Consider the following 19883-nt stretch of genomic DNA (forward strand, 5'->3'; position numbering starts at 1 on the left):
CTTGATTACCATATTTATGAATGCAAAGATTATGTGACAGAATATGATAAATATCTAAATAATATACTGGATACTTTTTTCCTTTCAGATATTCAATTTCTACATTTTAGACCCCAAAGCACAATTTTTTTGTCTTAATCAAACAAAGAAATAAACCTGTACAAAATGTATACATTCAGTATCACGTTGCAATATACTTTGTTTTTCAAGCAGATAAAAAGCTTTCAAGTGGCTAGTACACATGCATTATGCCCATGCCTGTGTGTAATGTATATATATTGTTTTAGTGTATGAACATAAAAATAAAGCAGAGGTTTGAAATCTTATTTTCTTTCTTTATTATTTATATTGTGAAAAGCACTGTTCTTCTATATCTGGAATTAGTGTTGAGTTTATTGCTATTAATGTCTTAATTTATTCAGGAATCTCAATTTTGTGAAAAGATCTTAATAGTGAATGACATCTTTCTTGTATAAATAAAAAGTAATTCTTACTCTGCAATGCCTTTTCTTCAAGTACCTCACATGCACTGGAAGTTAATTTTTGCACACAATGCTGAATTAGGTATTATTACTGTATTTTAAAAACACAAAGAGGTGAGCCACTGTAGGACTACATTGTTAGATCCACAGATCTTGGTGTCTAACTGCATATCTGTCTTGAAAGCTCTCTCAACTCACATGCTCCCATGCTGTGGCAATTGCAGCTCTCCTGTGTATGGCAAACCTTGCTTGTCCCCACTGCCAACAGAACAAGAGACATAGGGGTGGCAACTCCTTATGATGGTTGTGTCTCTAAAGACCCTTTGTCATGAAGTCATTCCCTCATCTGCCATCTAATCAGGGTGGTGTTTGCACTCTTTCTAATAGAAACTTCCACCAGCTAAGTACATGCTTTTGCATAGGTCCAGACATGCTTGTCTCTGTGCTGTGACCTGGTGGACATACATCAGCTGCAATATCACAACTGAAAAATGGGTTCAGGCACAGTGTTAATGTAGAACTGATGCAAAATTTGCTTAAGCATGCACAGTATCTTATGCCATAATAGAGAATACCCAGGTCTCCCAAAAGCCAGAGCTAAAACTTCAGAGCTGTGGGTGTTTTTTCATATTTTGTTCCCAATGCTCTTTAGGAAATCAAATTCTTTATTTTCTTTCTGTAACTATGAAGTCCATATGAAATGCTACTTATTCAGTGTCGTGTGAATATCAGTGATTACCTCCTAACATAAGTGCAATTGAAAAGATTATTACACTCTGATTAAGGCTTGTTATTATTGTTTGTTTCTAGGCTCTTGTTTTTCTGTAGATCCTCAGCTGCTGCCTACAGAGAATGCTAGATAGAACATGAAACAGAAATGAGCTTTAAGTGACATTCACACTTCCTAATCTGAGCTATTTGCAATTATTTTCTAATCTTACAAGAGAAGTATTAACAGCTTGAGACTACAAATGGTGCAGGTAACAGCCACAAGAATGTCACTGTTGCAGGTCTGGTTGGGATCCTTCAAACTGTAAACCAAATGTTAAACATTTTCCATAACTGACTAAATTCTGAAATGCTTTTTGGCAGTCCTCCTAAATATGAAATGACTCTGTAGCAGTGAGCATTTAACACTATCACATCAAACAAACTCCTGTGTCCAAATTCTGTCTTAACTATTAGGCAAGTAAAATTTACCACTCTGTCAGGTACTACCATACTGTAGCATCCCTTAGTTTTTTTAACCTTTCTGTATAAAAGTCAGTGGCCATCTCTGTCCCATTTAACATCAGTTTTGGCAGTGTAATCCTGATTTCCTCTTTCTAGTCAGTGTTTCCTATTATATTTAGTTTAACATTTTGGGCTTTTCCACACAGTTTAATTTGTGGGGGTCATTCGTCATCCCATCTAGGGGGGGCACAGCCTCCATAAAGACTCTTTTAGGTTGAAGGATCATCTTGACATTTGGATGGCAGGTTGGCTGTGCTTGTGAAACGCCCAATACAATGGTTGTGGCCCCAACATCCTGTCCTTTATATCTTTCTAATAGCCATATTTTCTGCTCCATATGCAACCCACTGCCTCAGCAAGCAACTCTGTACAGGGACTCTGTCACTGCTCTTCACCACCACAGTGACCCAACTGCCTGAGTATATTGTGGAAAGACAATACAGATCAGAGGAAAGTGTCAAAAGTGAAGTTCTGGGGAAGAAGTGAATGTGTTGTCAAGTGAGGAAATATCTCAATGGTTGCTGTGAGGGCAATAATCATCTGTTCATCTCTGGTCCAGAGAATTGCAGACTGGTGCTGACAATAGTGCTCAGCTCAGCAATATGCATGGGACATTGTCCCACTGCCATTGGCTGGAGCTGATGTGGTCAGTTGCACTGGTTCATACCAGTTTTTGCCTACTGTCATTTTCTATTTTTGGAATGGTAAAGAATAATTTCAAATTCCAGTATGCTATCCTAGTAGCATCATACCGTGATCTCCCACCATTTCCTTCCTATGAACATGCCTTTACTATGTATATCAAGAGTTCGTTAAATTTCCTCCATATTAAAATAAAAGGCGTTAATGTAAATGTTATTGCAAGCAGAATTATAGCAGACTTTAATTTTTTATTCTTGATTTGCAGTCAACACAGGAAGCTTTGAATGACAGAGTGGTCATAATGTACCTAATTTCAAAATCACTGCCAGAAAAACAAAGCCAAAAAGCCACACTAATTTTCAAAAAAGGGAATTACAGCAGAATGAAAAAATGTCTAAAAAAGAAAAATTTGGAAAGGATAGCCTTAATATGAATTAAAGACAAACTTGCAAAAGATATAAAAAGAGATTTTTTTCAAACACATAACAAACAAGAGTCTTGCAAGAAAGAAACGAGTTTGTAGAGATGTTAGATAATCAAGGTACAAGAAAAAAGATATAGGGAAGATAAAGCTGAAAGTTAAAGAATTTTCTTGCATCTGTGTTAACTGTGGAGAAACTTGGTCCCACATCTGTAGCCCTTGAAAAACAGGTTCTGACACCAATGAATCTGATTCAACAAAAGAGTTTATGGAACAAAGTTACGAAATTAATATTAAAAGATAACTTAGCATGCAGAAAAACAAGAACTTTAGAGTAATTTTGGTATGAAGATGCCAGATTATTTACTACACTGTGCAACCTTCTGTTTAACCACTTTGCAAGCCAGGAATGAAATTTACATATATGTTGCTGTTTTAAAAAATAAATAAATTCCAAGGAGAATCAATGAACCTACTTGTTCTTGTTTGAACTAGGCAATTACAAACAGAATAGAAGGAAAGTATTAGTAGACATGTGAATAAATATGATATGTTTGAGGAGAAGCAGTGTTGTTTTTGTAAAGCAAAGTCATATCTAAAATCTTGCATACTGTTCACTGGAGGAGCCAGCAATCACACAGACAAGAACAATCCAGCTGCTGAAGTCGTCTTGCAATGCCAAAAGGCTTTTTACAATGTTCCTTGTCCTTTTTAGAATGTTCCTGTAAAACAGACTATGCTGTCATTAGATAACAGGGAAGGTCTTTGAATGGATGAATAATTGCTGAAAATTTGGAGACAAAATAAGTTTATACAGTCCATATAACACCACAAAAGTGTGTGGTAGATCTGTGCTCTTAAACACATTAGAAAATTGTAATGTCGGGGCCTAAAGGACTGGCCCTGAGCCAAAGCTGACCTATAAAATGAACTCTTCAACCTAGTATTGCATTTAGCCATATATCTGCTTATTTACCAAGATGCTATATAATCCTTAGTAATGTTTTAAGAATACACATTTATGTTTGTTACAACGGTATACTATTAATAATTAGTAAGGCTTGAGTGTGCTACAAATATGCCTTTCCTTTCCAGCCAAAATGGTAGGCCTCATATAGCCACAGATTGCTCATATTTGAGATATCAATGTAGCCATAACTTCTGTTTTTAGAGACTAGTCAAAGCCATGAGGCCATGGGGCATTGGATAGTAGCTAATCCAAATTGACCCCCTGATTTTGCCTTGGGCCCTGGCCAGGCCTAAGGGGAAAACCAGGGGCAGAATAATGCCAGATTGCTTTGCCACACCAAAGCAACCTGTGATGTAAGTTGGTTTGTTTAACACTATATAAGCTGGACCCTCTCACAGCAAAGATGGAGGCTTCACCTGAGAGTGGACACACTGTGTAGGGTTTCCCAGTTACCAGGAAGAGGTTGACCTAGCCAGCACAGGTTTAGGAAGGACAGGTTCTGTCTGACCAACTTGATCTTTTATGATGAGGTGACCTGCCTGGTGGATGAGGGGAAGGATGTGGATGTGGGCTATCTGGACTTCAACAAAGCCTTTGACACTGACTCCCATAGCATACTCCTGGAAAAGCTGGCAGCCCATGGCTTGGACAGGGGGACTCTCTGCTGGGTTAAGAACTGGCTGGAGGGCCGGGCCCAGAGAGTGGTGGGGAACAGTGCTGCGTCCAGGTGGCAGCTGATCACTAGTGGTGTCCCCCAGGGATCAGTGTTGGGCCCAGTTCTACTTTACTGATGATCTGGATGAGGGGGTTGAGTGTACCATTAGCAAATTTGCAGATGACACCAAGTCGGGGGGGAGTGTTGATTTGCCAGAAGGCAGGAGGGCTCTGCAGAGGGACCTGGACAAGCTGGAGAGAGAGTCCGATTCCAACAGGATGAGGTTCAACAAGGCCAAGTGCCGGGTCCTGCACTTTGGCCACAACAACCCCCTGCAGTGCTACAGGCTGGGGACAGAGTGTCTGGAGAGCAGCCAGGCAAAAAGGGACCTGGGAGTTTGGATTGACAGGAAGCTGAACATGAGCCAGCAGTGTGCCCAGGTGGCCAAGAAGGCCAATGGCATTCTGGCCTGGATCAGGAACAGTGTCACCAGCAGGACTAGGGAAGTGATTCTTCCCCTGTACTCAGTGCTGGTGAGGCCACACCTGGAGTGCTGTGTCCAGTTCTGGGCCCCTCAGCTCAGGAAGGATACTGAGGTGCTGGAGCAGGTCTAGAGAAGAGCAACGAGGCTGGTGAAGGGACTGAAGCACAAGTCCTGTGAGGAGAGGTTGAGGGAGCTGGGGTTGTTTAGCCTGGAGAAGAGGAGGCTCAGGGGAGACCTCATCACTCTCTACAACTCCCTGAAAGGAGGTTGTAGCCAAGCAGGCATCGGTCTCTTCTCCCAGGCAACCAGCAGTAGGACAAGACGGCATGGTCTTAAGCTGTGCCAGGGGAGGTTTAGGTTGGATATTAGGAAGAAATTTTTTACAGAGAGAGTAATTGGAAAGGGCTGTTCGGGGAGGTGGTGGAATCACTGTCCCTGGAGATATTTAAGATGAGACTGGATGTGGCACTTAGTGCCATGGTCTAGTAACCACAGCAGTGTTGGATCAAGGGTTGGACTTGATGATCTCGGAGGTTTTTTCCAAGCTGGCTGATTCTATGATTCTATTCTATGATTCTCCAAACCTTCACTGTGACCGGGGCCTTCCCAGCTGAAGTGTGATCTGGATGATGATAAATACTTAGGGTAACTGGCGATGTATCTCTCTCTTAATCATTATAAGACTTTCTTTGTAGTAATGATTAGATGCATTGCTAAGTGCATCCTTTCATACACCACTGTTTCTTTTGTAATTCTTTACTATTTTGCACTATAGTAAACTTATATACTTATTCGTTAAAATTGGTGTCTGTATTCCTTAAATCCATCCTCATTACCGGGCAGGGTGGGGGGGAGGGAGAGGGTGCAAAACAGATTGGCAAAACAAAAATGAAATGGAAAGGTAGGTGGAGAGTGAGATAATAACATTTGCTAGTATTACAAACTTACTCAGGACAAGAAGGATGAGGACCAGCTGAAAAAAGTTGTAGAACACAATACTTGGTAATAAAAAACAAGTGACATTAAATGTAAATAAATGTTAAGTGATGTTCATGGGGAAAAATAACTTCAGCTTTAACTACATATAAATCCTAACTAAACATACACAACCTCTCACTCAGGAATGAAATCTTCAAGTTATAAATAGTGGATAACTGTAGAGAAACAGTTCTATGAAAATGTCAGCTCAAAACAGAAAATATCATTACACCTCTCTGTAACTCCACAGTGTGCCCTCATCTTGAACACTGTATATACTTCTGGTTCACTTTTCTCTACTCCCTCCCCAGTCAGAAAGATACAGAGAAGACAACCAGGATGATCAAAAGCATGAAACAGTTTCAATAGAATTCTAAATTAAACATCTTAAGACTCTTCAGGCTAGAAAAAAAAAAAAAAAGACAAGTGAAGAGGAATGTAACAGCAGTTTATAAAATTGTCAAGGTTATGAAGGAGTTGAAGGATAAATAGTGGATAACTGCCTCTTCTAGTGAGAAAAAGCTATCAGATGAAATTTGAATATGGTAAGTTCAAAACAACAACAAAAAATTCTCTTCATGTAATTAAGTTATTACAGGACATTTGTGGTATTAAAAGTTGATAAACACTTGAAAAAGAATTGGAAGAAAACTGAAAAAAGCGACTGAATATCTTTTGGCTGGTGAACTGCAAATATATGTGGCCTGGAAGAGTAGACTTGGGAAGTATAACTTAAAAACTTTCTCTGCAGCTTTGCAGAGAAATACTTGTGTGATATGGTTGATGAAACACTCAACATGAGCTGGCAGTGTGCACTGTGGAGCATGGCCAGCAGGTCAAAGGAGGTGATTCTCCCACTCTACTATTCCAGACCACACCTGGAATACCACATACAATTCTGGTGTCCACAACATAAGAAGGACATGGAATTGTTGGAGCAAGTCCAGAGTAAGGTCATGAAGTTTATAAGAGGACTGGAGCACCTCTTCTATGAAGCCAGGCTGAGAAAATTGAGGTTGTTCATCCTGGAGAGGAGAATGTTGTGTAGAGACCTCATAGCAACCTTCTGGTATCTGAAGGGGGCCTACAGGGAAGCCAAAGAGGGACTCTTCATCAGGAACTGTAGTGACAGGACAAGGAGTAATGGGTACAAATTGAAAGAGGAGAAATTTAGGTTAGACACTAGGAAGAAGTTTCTTTACTGTGAGGGTGGTTAGACACAGGAACAGGTTGCCCAGGGAGGTTGTGGGTTCCCCAACACAGTTAGTGTTCAAAGCCAGGTTGGATAAGGCCTTGAGCAACCTGGTCTAGTGAGAAGCGTCACTGCATATGGTAGGGAGGTTGGGACTAAATTTTTAAGGTCCATATCAACCCTTAGCATTCTGTTATTCTATGAAATATAATTGTTCTTGTATAGGCATCTTCTCCTAGCTAACGTTTGATGATCAAACAAATGTTTGATCTTGTCCTGCCATTTTTCCTAGGCCTTCTGCAGAGCTGGATTACAACATGCCTGTATGCATTAAAGGAGATATAAAAGAGACAAGATAATGAGGTACATTGAACTTGGTCTTACCTGGTACAGAGATGAATGGTCTATTATGTTCTCTACTTATTTTATAAATTTAATTAAATAAACATTCCTTCCCTTATGTATCTCTCTAAACAGAATTAATAAGTGTTTAATTCTGCTTCATGTTGTATTTGGTATAGTTTTCGTTCTAGAAAAGTTTATTTAATTTATTAAGATATGCAAAAGTACCTCAATTTTCATGTTATGGATGGAGCACAGGATATTGTTATTGTAGACAAAAAGAATAGTGACATTTTGAGTTTGAGGTATTCATTGCAATATTTTTATTAATAATTAGCTGGTTTTGTACTAAGATCTGGCTTAAGACTGCTTATGTTTGAGGAGGCACAGATTTCTAAGTGTTTCTTTTTTTTTAAGGAGTCTATTAGCCCCACAAATTAGAATTCAATAATAAAGTGAAACATGATATATGGGCTACACCTATACAGACAAACTGATCATCCTTTGTTTTGCTTGAGGGTCAAGTTTGTCTGATTAACATCTTTGCGTATACATTAAGTTCCAACCTGAGCTAAAAGTACTTTAGACAGAGAAGCCCAGGCAGGAATGAAGTAGAAATTTATGCAAGGCTCAACACCTGACCTTCCATAAGGACATGGAAGCAGTCTGCCCAAGTGTCTTCTGGCCGTGGACCACAGGGCATTTTTCTACTGTGGATCAGAAAGAGAAGGCCATCCCTGAGACCCTTTCCTTTCTGCCCTGATTTGTTCTGTGAGCAGTGACAAAGTAAGGAGCTTAGAGTCAACAGACACCATCAGGTAGTTTGTCCTGGACAGCTTGCTAGCAGCACTCTATCTTCCACAACTGATATCTGTTACCCAGCATATATATCACATGGTACGCAAATGAATTAATCTTCAGAGCATTCCTATGCTGCAGGTAAATATTGCTCTTAAATAAAAAAAACCCAAAGAATGAGCCAACTCATCAAAAGACAGGAGACAGGCAGCAACAGGAAGGCTTCTGAAATTGCCTGGCGGCTGGGCTCACAATTCAGGAATTCTTTTCATTCCTGGTGTTGCGTAGAGGTCATCTTGCTCTTTGATGTAGCCTAGAAAATGAAATGAGCTATTAAAGTCTGGGTGCATTTCCCCATTAGATTAGAAACATTTACAAGCCCAGCATTGCACATAAAACATAGATAGCACTTCTCATGCCAAAACCATAACCAGACTTTGTTTCTTGTTCATTTTGGATAGTGTGACCTGTGGTCTCTCTTTCTCTATTTCGCTTGTGGTTTACTGCATTGCGTAATTGTTACATCCACTTAAAGGTCAGCCAAAGTAAAAGTATATTTCGTTGGAGGTGAGATGTAAACAAATGTTTGATCTTGTCCTGCCATTTTTCTTAAGCCTTCTGCAGAACTGGGTTACAACATGCCTGTATGCACTAAAGGAGATATATTTTAGAAACCAGATTGTATTGTTCATAAACACTTCAAGGTACCTGCAAACCTAGGTTAAGAGCTATCATGTCTCAGGAACTGACTAAATAGGTAGTTATTGTATACACTTATTGAGTTCTTTACAATAGAACTGTGTTCAAGAGCAAATGGACATATATGAATATTTATTTACAATGTCAATTTTCACCACTGCTTCCACATGCTAGCTTAAAAGTAATCACTTAAACAAAGACAGCAAGGAATTCTTACAAACCTTGCTGCTCTATATCTAAAATCTAAACACCAAAATGTAAATTATTGAATACTGTTTTATAAGAACTTAAGCATTTTTTCCCTGTATTTTTGCTTTAAACAGATGCTGTAGATATAGATGTAGTCTTTTTGCATTTATATAGGGCTGGTGTTATTAAGAATACCCACATGAGAGAAGGTTACAAAGATGATCCTTGTAAGAAGGTGAATCAGATGGCATATACTGTAATATAGGGTACTTGCTGTAGCTGATTGACACGTTTAGAAAAGCTGATACTTTGATGAGAAGATCAACTGTACAATATTCTCGCAGAATCTTCTCCAGAGTCTCAATGCAAACTAACATAAGGATGCAACGTCTGTGTCAAGAGAAATAAACACACACTAAACCAGACATTTATTTTCCTCAAACTAAGCTCTGAAAGCATATGCAACAAAATACTAGGAAAAGGTAGAAATGCCAACTTTACAGCAACAGTCACATTTCAGATAAAGAAAAGCTTTTATATGAAGTTGTATCCACAGTCCCTGGCATAAAATATAAATAGTTCCAGCTATAGCACTTTATAACTGAGAAGGAAGCATTCCTAGGAGCGAATAATTTGATTTAAAAAATTCTGCTGTTCAACAAGCATTTAGTATTTGTAATTAAAAATGCATATCCATCAGCTAATATGTAGGAACACTGGTGAAATATGTTTGATGATTTTATTCAGGTGCATGATCAGAGCTTAGCATAAAGACCGTCACATAAAATTGCAAAGGACTAATGTTGAGCTCATATACTGAGTCATTAATTTATCTTATTTTTAATAACTTGATCAACCTATGCTATTCCTGTTTTTCATGTGAGGAGAACTCTAGCTAAATGTTCTATTTGTTAATTCTCTTTTCTTAAAACAGTCTGGGAGGAACTGAATGGCCTTGTTCTTCCCCTCGCTGTATGCTGGAGGTCAGGGATTTTTGTTTTGCACAAGGCACCTTTGCTTTACTCTGCCTCACCTCCCTACAATGTCCAGAAGAGGTGGCAAGCTGCTTTTGATCATGTGAACCTTACTACGTTCAATGGGAAAACGGAGCTGGTTGTGGTTAGATGTGGGCATCAAGTTGTCATTTAGAAAAGAGTTCCCAACTAATGGATAAAGTATTTTTAAGCATGCTGGAATGGTTCCACAGCCAAGCTGTTATAAATGAATAGGACTTTTGTTATAAGCCTTGATCTCTTCCCTCCTTCCTCCCTTTCTACCTCCCCCCACCTCTTTGTAAGGATGAGTCAATATCCTTCTAATTGGGTGTCCTTTCTGGACTTTTTTTCCAGGTTTTAGGCATTAAGAAAGTTCAAATCCTTAAACACATAGCCCAAGTGACCAGAAACCATTTTTTTCTTTAACAGATTTATTGCTTCAAGAGGTTATTCATTTCAGAAGGTTTAAGTATTGTTATTGAATTTTTTGCTACACATAGAAAATGTAAAAGGAACTCAGTTGTGCTTCAGTGAAATGGCATTATCATCCCAAGAATGAACAAGCTGATTTGTTATGTCCTTAACAAGAAGATAGTCAACTTCTAAATAGTGTTGTGGGATTGTTCTCAAACCGTGGCCCAGTATGCTTTCACAGATAACTACCCTGGTATCTCAGTGGTAGCTCTGATTTTGTCATCACATCCTTTCTGACTGCCTAAGGAAAGCAAAAGTGCGTAAAGCCATCTCTGTCAATAATATGACAGATGAGATGGGCCAAACTTGAATGCTGATAGTCTGGCAAGATTAAAAATCTGGTAATGGAGACTTCTAATGGAGACTCCTGACAAGGTCCTGGTGAAGATCACTGACAGGTGTGTTTACTGATTTTGCAAATTTTTGTCTTAAGAGTTTTAACAAAAATTTCTGCTTGGAATTCACTGGTACCTGCCTTCCCAGGATCTCAGGCAAATATAACCTTCCTGGAAAGCAAATACTGCCATTCTTATTTCATAGATAATAAAAAGCAGGCAAGCAAAGATTAAGTGCTTTGTTTGTAGATATAGTGAAAGTTTGTGGTATATTTTAGAAGAGAGTTGAGGTTTCCTGTGTTAAAAAAAAAAAAAAAAGAAATTTATCTGGGACTCAAAATTTATATGCACTGAGACTATGTTCAGTTTAAGGTTTGAGTGCTTTTTAGAGAACAAAAATGAAATCCCTCATAATATTAGAGTGAAATTTTATACATTCCTTTGTGAAGAACAGAATGTAATGATTGAACTCTATAAGCCATTTATGTTGTAGGGATAGTCTCTTATATGGACCAAGTCTGATGTCTAGGGTAAAGAATCAGATTTGCTCTTTGCAAATTAGCATAAGATCTCGTTGTGTGTAGATGTGAAGAAATTATTCCACACTTTTATTACTGAATTCTTGCACCTATCCCTGAAATATCTGGTGTTGCCTGCTCTCTGAGACAGGCTGCTCTAGGAAAATCTATGGAGTGATTCAACACGGCAGTTCCTCAGGTCTGCCCTCTCACCATGTGAGACTGCCTATGTAATGGGAATTATAGAGCATCTGTGAGCAAAGAGAAGTGAAAATCAGTGCCCTTCTGCAATGATGTGTTCCTTGGTCTTCCTACCTCCTTCTCCCCCTTCTGAAATTACCTAGGGAGAAGAAACTAGACACTGAAATCAGACACCTAGCAACTGTAAATAAAAGTACTCTTTTGCTGTTCAGTAGTGTCCATCTCTTACCTTTGCCAGAATGCTACTAAAAAACACTATTAAATATATTCACCAATTCAGATTTCCTTCCTGTTACCTCTGTGAATCATTACTAGTGGATATGAAATGAGAACGTCAGAAAACTGAAGACAGAAAACTGTTGGGGTAAATGAGGCCTTCAATTCTTTTTCTCTGTAATGGTCAGTGAAAAGGACAAACATGCTATATTTCTTTTCTGACTAACAGTCAAGGAAGTGCTAGCTTTCCAGTGGAAGCTAAGTTATCTGCTACCTGTGTAGTCTGCTCGGACAGACCCTCCAAACCTGCCCAGCTCTTCAGCATCTTCCTTCCAATTTCCTTCCTCATTTCTATTAAATGAAAAGAAGGTTGAATTTTATGCAGATTTAGACTAATGCATATGAGTTTAGAGGAAGGGCAAAAAGGAGAATGATTATCAGAAATGTCACCAGGCATGTACAGATTGGTTTCCCCTGTTCTGGAAGTCAGCAGATTACAGACTAATATTCTTGAGTTTAAAAAAAAAAATGAGTTCCCCAAACTCTCAACTTGAACTTCCTCTCCAAGCTCTTAGGAGGGTTTTCCACCAGAATCTCCCTTCTAATTCTGCAGTGGCATTTTTCTAAGATGTCACTCCTTACTTCATCTATATCTTTAGAGGTAAAAATTAAATAGGTTTGTTCCCAAAAGACTGGAGAATTGTAACCACCCTGGACTTGATTCCAACATGTGCTAACAGGCCAGTTTCACAGATGATAATTGTTAACCTTTTACAGTAGCAATATGAAAATGAGTCATAAATCCTAACTCAAATCACATATGTTCATACTGCAGTCTCAGCCCTCAGTTTCTATACAGGTAACTCCCTCACACAATTATTTGTCCTTAGCCCTGCTCTTAGGGAGAGGAACACATTCCTTCTGAATTCTATATAAATTTTACCTATGCCTGCCCTTCATGAGACATGAGCAGGGGCTTTCAGCTGCTTTCAAACTTTCATTTATCCAGAAAAATCTGTCTTTTCAATGTTGTTTGTTAAATGTGCTTCTCTTACTGGCTGATGGGAAAAACAGTCATGTGGCTGGAATATTCCAGCAATAAATAGCTCTTGTGATTATCGAATGCCTTGGACCCATTTCAGCATTTAATCACGCTCAAAAGCCATAAATTGCCTCATATACTCCTTTACTATGAACATTGTCTCTTAATCAAACTGGACTAATAAGTTTAAAAGACATTATCCACTTACATGTGACTTTTGGTAGGTTATGAGAATAATGAGCCAGAGGTACAGGAGATGTAAAGAGCAATATAAGTTGCAAGTTCATCACTTACAGCTTATACAACCTGAGAAGGGCAGAAATATGTGATATTAGCAGAGAAAGCAAACAACAGGTTCATGTTCATTTACAGTCAACATGAAAATGTTTACATCTAGTCCTTAGCAGTGTCAAAGACAAGCTTAGACCTGTTGACAGGAGTAGGTTTCAGTATGGTCTGATACTTGGTACTGCCTATATTTTTACTTGGGAAGGTCTTTGTGTCCCAACCCAGAGATAAAACTTTGCTCCAGAAACCCTTCTTGTATTGACTTTATAGAATTGTGAAAGAGATTGCTTAAAAGGGAATTGCCATCATTGTCACTTCTGAAGTTTAAATTTATGTATCAATTTTTATTATATGTTATTTATCCATACTTAAAGCAAATAGTCCAAATAATTGCTTTTTTTACTCTATTCAGGTGCTGTAAGCATTCTTGCTGATAGCTGTCTATAAAAGTCTACTGTACACACACCTTACCACTGTTTATTAACTGCATTAGAAATTAAAGTTTTTAACTGGTTCAACTACATGGTCTATCACAAAGTGTGACATAAGCAAACCTCATCTGTGCACAGTAGTATGGAGTGTGTGTTTGTGTGTTGAATCATAAAGTTGTAATGAAAATATTTTATGGTAGGATCTTCTCAGTCCCAGCTCAAGAGCTTCAGATCTGTGACCTATGATATAGGCTCTGCTAAGCTAAATATAACACTGACTTCGTTTGATAGTGTGTGTACTTGCAAATGGAAATTAAACATCTAGATTTTGCTAGGGGATTGTAGGTATAGCCTGTGTTTTGCAAAGATAAGTGAGGTATCATAAGCTGAACAAGTGTAAATCTTCTGATTTTGCACAGAGTATAGCATAGGTGACAAGAGTACAACTTTTCGAGTTTTAATAGAGCCACGTCCCCTGTAATTGATCTAGTTATACAATCAATCTCCCAAATTGCACATGGCACGCAGAAAACTGATTCTTTCCCAATGGTGATATTTTATGAGATTGGCTGTGGATTTATAAGCAGGCAGAATATTTTAAAATGCAACCAAAATCCAAAGACAGAAAGACTTAAGCAGAAAGAACCTAGTAATAAATTAATGAAATTAAACATTCTTTATACATGAAAAAATAAGTTTTAGTATTGATTAAGGCAGTGAGAAGCACAATTCTATCTCATTGCTACCATATTATTGTCACTTCAACCTGAACTTGCAATTTTCACAAGTTTCAGCATTAATCTTTGAAACTGTCATCTGTTATGCTTAATGAAATTAAGTGACAATTGTATTTCTTTTATTACATTAGTATAATTAGAGTTTTTAGAAATGCACTTTAGGGTTAAAATAAATCATAACACTTCATTAATTATTGCACGATAAGAAGTCCATCTTGCTGATTTTTTTACTAAAATATTTTAGGTTTGCGTTACTGTTACTTTGTCTCTGTTAATAAATATTGATTAGGATTAAATACTTTATAACATATCTTTTTCCATTCATGAGTTCTGGGCATCCACCTTCACAAATGAGGATAAATGTATAATCTCATGGTCTAGTGTAGCATATCCTTTACGCATGCACATTGTGAGTGTAGTTAACTACGGATGTCTAGACAGATACTTAGACAGACATTAATGGATATGTATAGAAATCTGTTGTGTATTTCTTAAACACTAGCTTTGTTTTACCAAATTCCCAAATTGTATATTTCCCTGCAAAGTGTAGAGCAAATTAATTTAATAGTTTACAGACTGATGTATCCATGGGTCAATATTTTAATTTTGTTTGCATCAATGTGAGGCCTAAGTCATTCAATTGTTCCCAAGTTCACTCATTTGAGAAAACGAGATAAAATACTTTCTGCTTTATTTTAAAAAGTAATAATACAACTGAAAGTATTTTAAAACTAATAGTTGGTATGGTGAGTATCCTTGAAATGGCATTGGTAATTTCCTCTTGTGTCTTTCTAGTTATTTCAGCAACTCTATAGGGCGAGGAAGGGAACTGAGCAAAAGCCAAGTGCTCCTTAGCTTTTCTTTCTCTTTCTAGGGAAAACCCCATCCTAACAGTGTAGTCACAGAATTAGATCAAACCTAGACCCAAGATTTGTATTCATTTCATTTAGCAAAGTAAGAAACTGAGGCAGATGACTATTTTTCCTTCATTCCTTGTTTTAGACAAATGAAGTGTCTCCATTTTTACTTGCATGGGTTGCAAGACAGCTTGTCTGTCAATGTAGACAAACAGTAACTTTTTGATCCAAATGAAGTTTTGTAATCATGTTATTTTGTAACATTATTTTTTAATTTTAGTTCTGTTCAATGTAGAGAACTGTATGTTCCTGGCTGGTAAAAGCCCCATTATTTTAGGCAAGTATACAAACGAATAAAATCATGATAGTTAAAAATAATAGTAGAACTGACTGAGGTTTATTTTTATGTTAGTTTTTCCTATGACTTACATTTTACATGAACCATCTGAATGAGCACTTGATGATAAGACTTTAGTCCAGTCATTTATATGGATGCCAAAATGAAAAGCTAGGAGGATATATTCAGGCAATGAAAGAAAATATTGATTATGAGATAGAACAAAGAGAGGAAAAAAACCACCTCATGAAATACTTTACTTCAAGAAAACTATAATTCCCAAAATTACTGTGGTACTGATTACTTTTTTCCAGTTGTAAAGATATGAGTGAGAAATAACTGTATAAGATGGCACACTTGTGAGTGAGAAGCACAAGAAAATAAATTCTGATTCTATGTGTAGCAATGACTTTTTATCAAAGATTTGTCAAAGGTTGTGCATTCAGTATTATGGACTCATAATATGCAAATGCATTCAGCTGTTAATACACATTCACAGAATACATGTTAGTGATTCCAAAGGAGCTGTTACAATATGTGCTCTGAATATGTATTAGGAATAATACACAATATGTAAGTAAGAGTATTATGAAAATATAAGATAGAATGCACAATGTTTTTAATACTCATTCATAGTGTACTCCCTGACAGCTCAAAAGGAGCAACTGTACTCTGTATTATGAATTCATATTAAAGATGCACAAAATTAACTAAATTTTTATAGATCTCAGGATGTGTTACCATGATTTCACAAGCAATATATCACAGTCTTCTGTTCCACTGCATTATTGATTCCATTTGTAAAACATGCTTGGTTTAGTATTTATAATTTTAAAATTTTTGGGAAGGATTCACTAGGTATTCTTTTCACATAGAAATACTTTTGGTTTTTTGTAGAATTCTAGATATGGTATTTTCCTAAACATCATTTGATATTGGTGATTAGTTTGATACTGCTGAGAAAAGGTAATGTAAATTTCATGAATACTCACAATTGTAAGGAATTTGCAGAAGAAAAAGGAGCCTTGTTACCCTGGAAAAAATCAGAAATATTTGGCTTAATTTGTTTTTTTTGTAAAAAATACAGCCTCTAGGATTATTAGGACTTAATGTTTCAGGTAAATTCATTACATGATTATAAATTTATTAAGCCTCTACATAGCTCACATTAAAATATTCTGTGTTCAGCTAGCTTTTTAATCAATATTCCCTTAAAATTCCTGCCCAGTTAGCTCAAAAGATGCTGTTGTCCATTGCTTGCCTTTGCTGAGATGTTCTTTAATGTGAAGACAAGTTCCAAATAATCTTGAGTCCATTAAAAAATCAGTACCGAGTTTGAAACATTATTTTTTGCTGAATGTTAAGTTTCTTCTGAAATCCTAAATAAGCTTTTTATTAATGAAGGAACAATATTAACTGCAAAGTGAAACACTGAATAACTGAAGGAATATATGCAAATAAATAAACTGTTGCAATCCAGTACACTTAGTTGTAATTGAATACTGAATACTTCTTCTTGACTTATTTGTAGGAAGGTAATGAATTACTAGTTGACATTTTGTTATGATGAAACGTCATTTTGCATGCCTGAATATATGATCTGTTATTTTTCATGGGGTCTATTACCTGCTTGAGTGAGCTACTTGTTTGAGCTTGCTAAGTAATAGCTGAAACTACCATAAGCCATGTCGTGTGATGTGTTTCACCCTAAGCAGGACAAAGCTTGTCGAGCTGAATTAGTCTTCATGCAACTCCTAGGACTTCACTGGAGTTACATCAAAAATAATTAATCTCAGAGATTTGTTTTACTTGATCATTTATCAATTTTAATGAAATCTTTGCCACCTGTGTGAGATGTTTTACAGAAACAAAATATTTCTTACACTATTATACTTACTATAAACAGAAAAATAAAATGGAGAAAAATCCCTTTTTCTATTTTAAATTCATGTTTACACTGAGTTTAACTCACAATTGACAGCTTGACCCAGCACAAAGCAGTCATTAAGCCTCATATTCCCTTTCTCCCCACTATAGAGTCCATCCTGTGGCAGGAAAACATCAAACATGAAAAAGTAACATTTATGGTAGAAAACCCTCTTGCTCCCAGGTCAATATACAGCATTACTGGAACTAGTTGCTTCTCCAAAAGAGAATGCATTTCTTTATTCCATTTCTGGTTATGGAAGGAGTTAAGTCAGCATGTCTCTAGTTTCATTTTAGATATTCAACTATTTATTTGCTTCTATGTTTGTGCACATTGGAGGTGGATTTTTCCTTGGCCTAGAAGGGGTTGATTGCCCTGTTAGGACCAGCTGGTGTCTAAGGCACTGTCAATCCCACAGCACTTTATGCTTCATGAAGTACAAATCCTCATCTAGAACACAGCTGCAATCAACTCTGCTCTGGCACCCGAGAATTTACATCTTTAAACAGGATGTTTCGCAGAAAGGTAGCATACAAGCAAGGCCATGAACACCAGGCAGCAAAGGTACTCCAAAGCAGGCACTTTTTTTCTTTTACTGTGCTTTTATGCATATACTGCACATATTTCTGCTTTTGATCTAAATTAAAAGAAAAAAAATAATTTGTAAGCTTCACTTGTATATCTTTTAATTCACTTGTTATTTTACAATATAATTTGGTTTTAACTCCAAGTTTTTTATTTAGCCCTTTTAACTAAAGCAGTCCTCCCATTTCAGAATTTCTGGACTATAAAATATTTAGGACGGAGATCCTGCCATGATCCTAATACTGAAAAGAGCAATGAAGTTTAGAATAATACAGATATGTTAAAAATGCATATTGCAAAGTTGAAAGTCATATTCTCAGACATAGCAGATAGCTAATTTAAATTCAATAACATTATTGTCCATTTTTCAGAACTATTTAAGTGATCTAGAGTGTTAAGATGGATGGAAAATGTTTTCAGCTTCCTCTGTTCCTGCTGACAGAAGGAAATCAGCATCAGTTAAAGAGTAGCCTTAGGGAAAAAAGAGTAATGTCAAGATAGGGAGAAAATTTGGATACCTAGACCTGCATTGATCCCTAATTAATAGCTATTGATCATATTTTTTATTGGAAGAGTTATGCATTGTTGAGATGAGCATCTCTGCTATCCACAACTTCCTCCAAAACAAACTATCTGATACCCAAAAAAGCACAAAGACTAGAAGTTTGCCTTGGAAAACTCAAGCTAGAAATATAGCTCCAGATTTTAATAATGTAAGTAAACTTTGCATCAGTTAATTTTGTGATGTTGTGGGTTACTTTAAAAAAACAACTTTTGTCTTTCTAAAACACTTTTTTTGTTCAGTGACAAGTCTATTTTGATTGGAGGTAATATCTATTGCATGGTTTGTGTAGGAACTCAGGCTAGGAAATGGTGATAAACAATTTTGTCCTGAAGACATATTCTACATTTTGTGTGCTTCTAATAGAGATGTGTTTTCATTTTTTTTTAACAGAGAAAAAAAAAATGGAGGGGTTTTTGGTGGTGGTGGTGGCATGGTTTTATTGTGAGGTGTTTGTTTTTTGGTTTTGGGGGGGGATTTTTGGACATTTTTACCTGCCTACAAACTGTACTTATTTTCCATCTAGAAACCTTTTGAGTTTCTCTTCACATCCACTCCAAAATTTGCCATTACTTGCCTATAAGACCTGAATTTTATGGTCTAGCAATGGAAGACTATATTGGAATACTTATGTGCAACAGCCTATAATTCAGTTGCTATAATAAGATACAGTGTATCTCATATTTGTAGCTGACTTGAAAGACTGCTGGTGTTAATATCTGAAATGCCCACTTTCTGAGAATTTTCAATAACATTTTAGAATGATACGTATTACACAGGAAAGTAACACAACAATTATTTTAGATTAGCTGAGTATTTGTTAGAAGTATGTTGTACTGTCAGGAAGTGCTTATGCCAATGAGCTTTGCCCATCTGTGATATCTTATTAACAGTGACCGCATCTGGACCCATCTTTTTAGAATTATCACAGTCTCTGGTATGTAACATATTATGTATTGCACAATATTTTTAATGTGCTATTTCAGTGAATTGCACTTTTTGTGTATTGAATTCTCTTACCTTTTCTTAATCTGATTTTGTTTAGGATTATCTCCCAGTACATCAACTGCAATGTCTGCTGGAGATCCTGTTAATTCATCTAGTTGCTGTAAATTCTACAATTGAACCTTGGGAAGATGAGCTCATCCAGTGATCTTTTAAAAGAAGATAAACTGAAAGTCATGGAGTTTACCATATGGTTTCATAGATAAGGTTAAAAAAACCCAAATCACCAACCCTGCACAGTATCATCTTTTCACAGGCATTTATTATCCAATGAAATATTTTGAAGGC

General features: G+C 36.8%; 1 long non-coding RNA gene across 2 annotated transcripts; it reads right to left on the reverse strand.

Moving 5' to 3' along the window:
* Positions 1-3025: 3025 nt before the first annotated feature.
* On the reverse strand, positions 3026-19880 carry LOC135414795 (uncharacterized). 2 transcript variants are annotated; one of them, XR_010430832.1, is made up of 5 exons: positions 19611-19880; positions 16509-16549; positions 9285-9475; positions 4257-8510; positions 3026-3500 (listed from the first exon to the last, which is right to left on the reverse strand). It is a non-coding gene; the product is annotated as an uncharacterized LOC135414795 (long non-coding RNA). The 2 variants fall into 2 exon arrangements; XR_010430831.1 differs by having other exon boundaries at positions 3026-8510.
* Between the last annotated feature and the right edge of the window lie 3 nt (positions 19881-19883).

This window comes from Pseudopipra pipra, chromosome 5 (assembly GCF_036250125.1).
Source record: "Pseudopipra pipra isolate bDixPip1 chromosome 5, bDixPip1.hap1, whole genome shotgun sequence".
In the NCBI taxonomy this organism is placed as follows: Eukaryota; Metazoa; Chordata; class Aves; order Passeriformes; family Pipridae; genus Pseudopipra; species Pseudopipra pipra.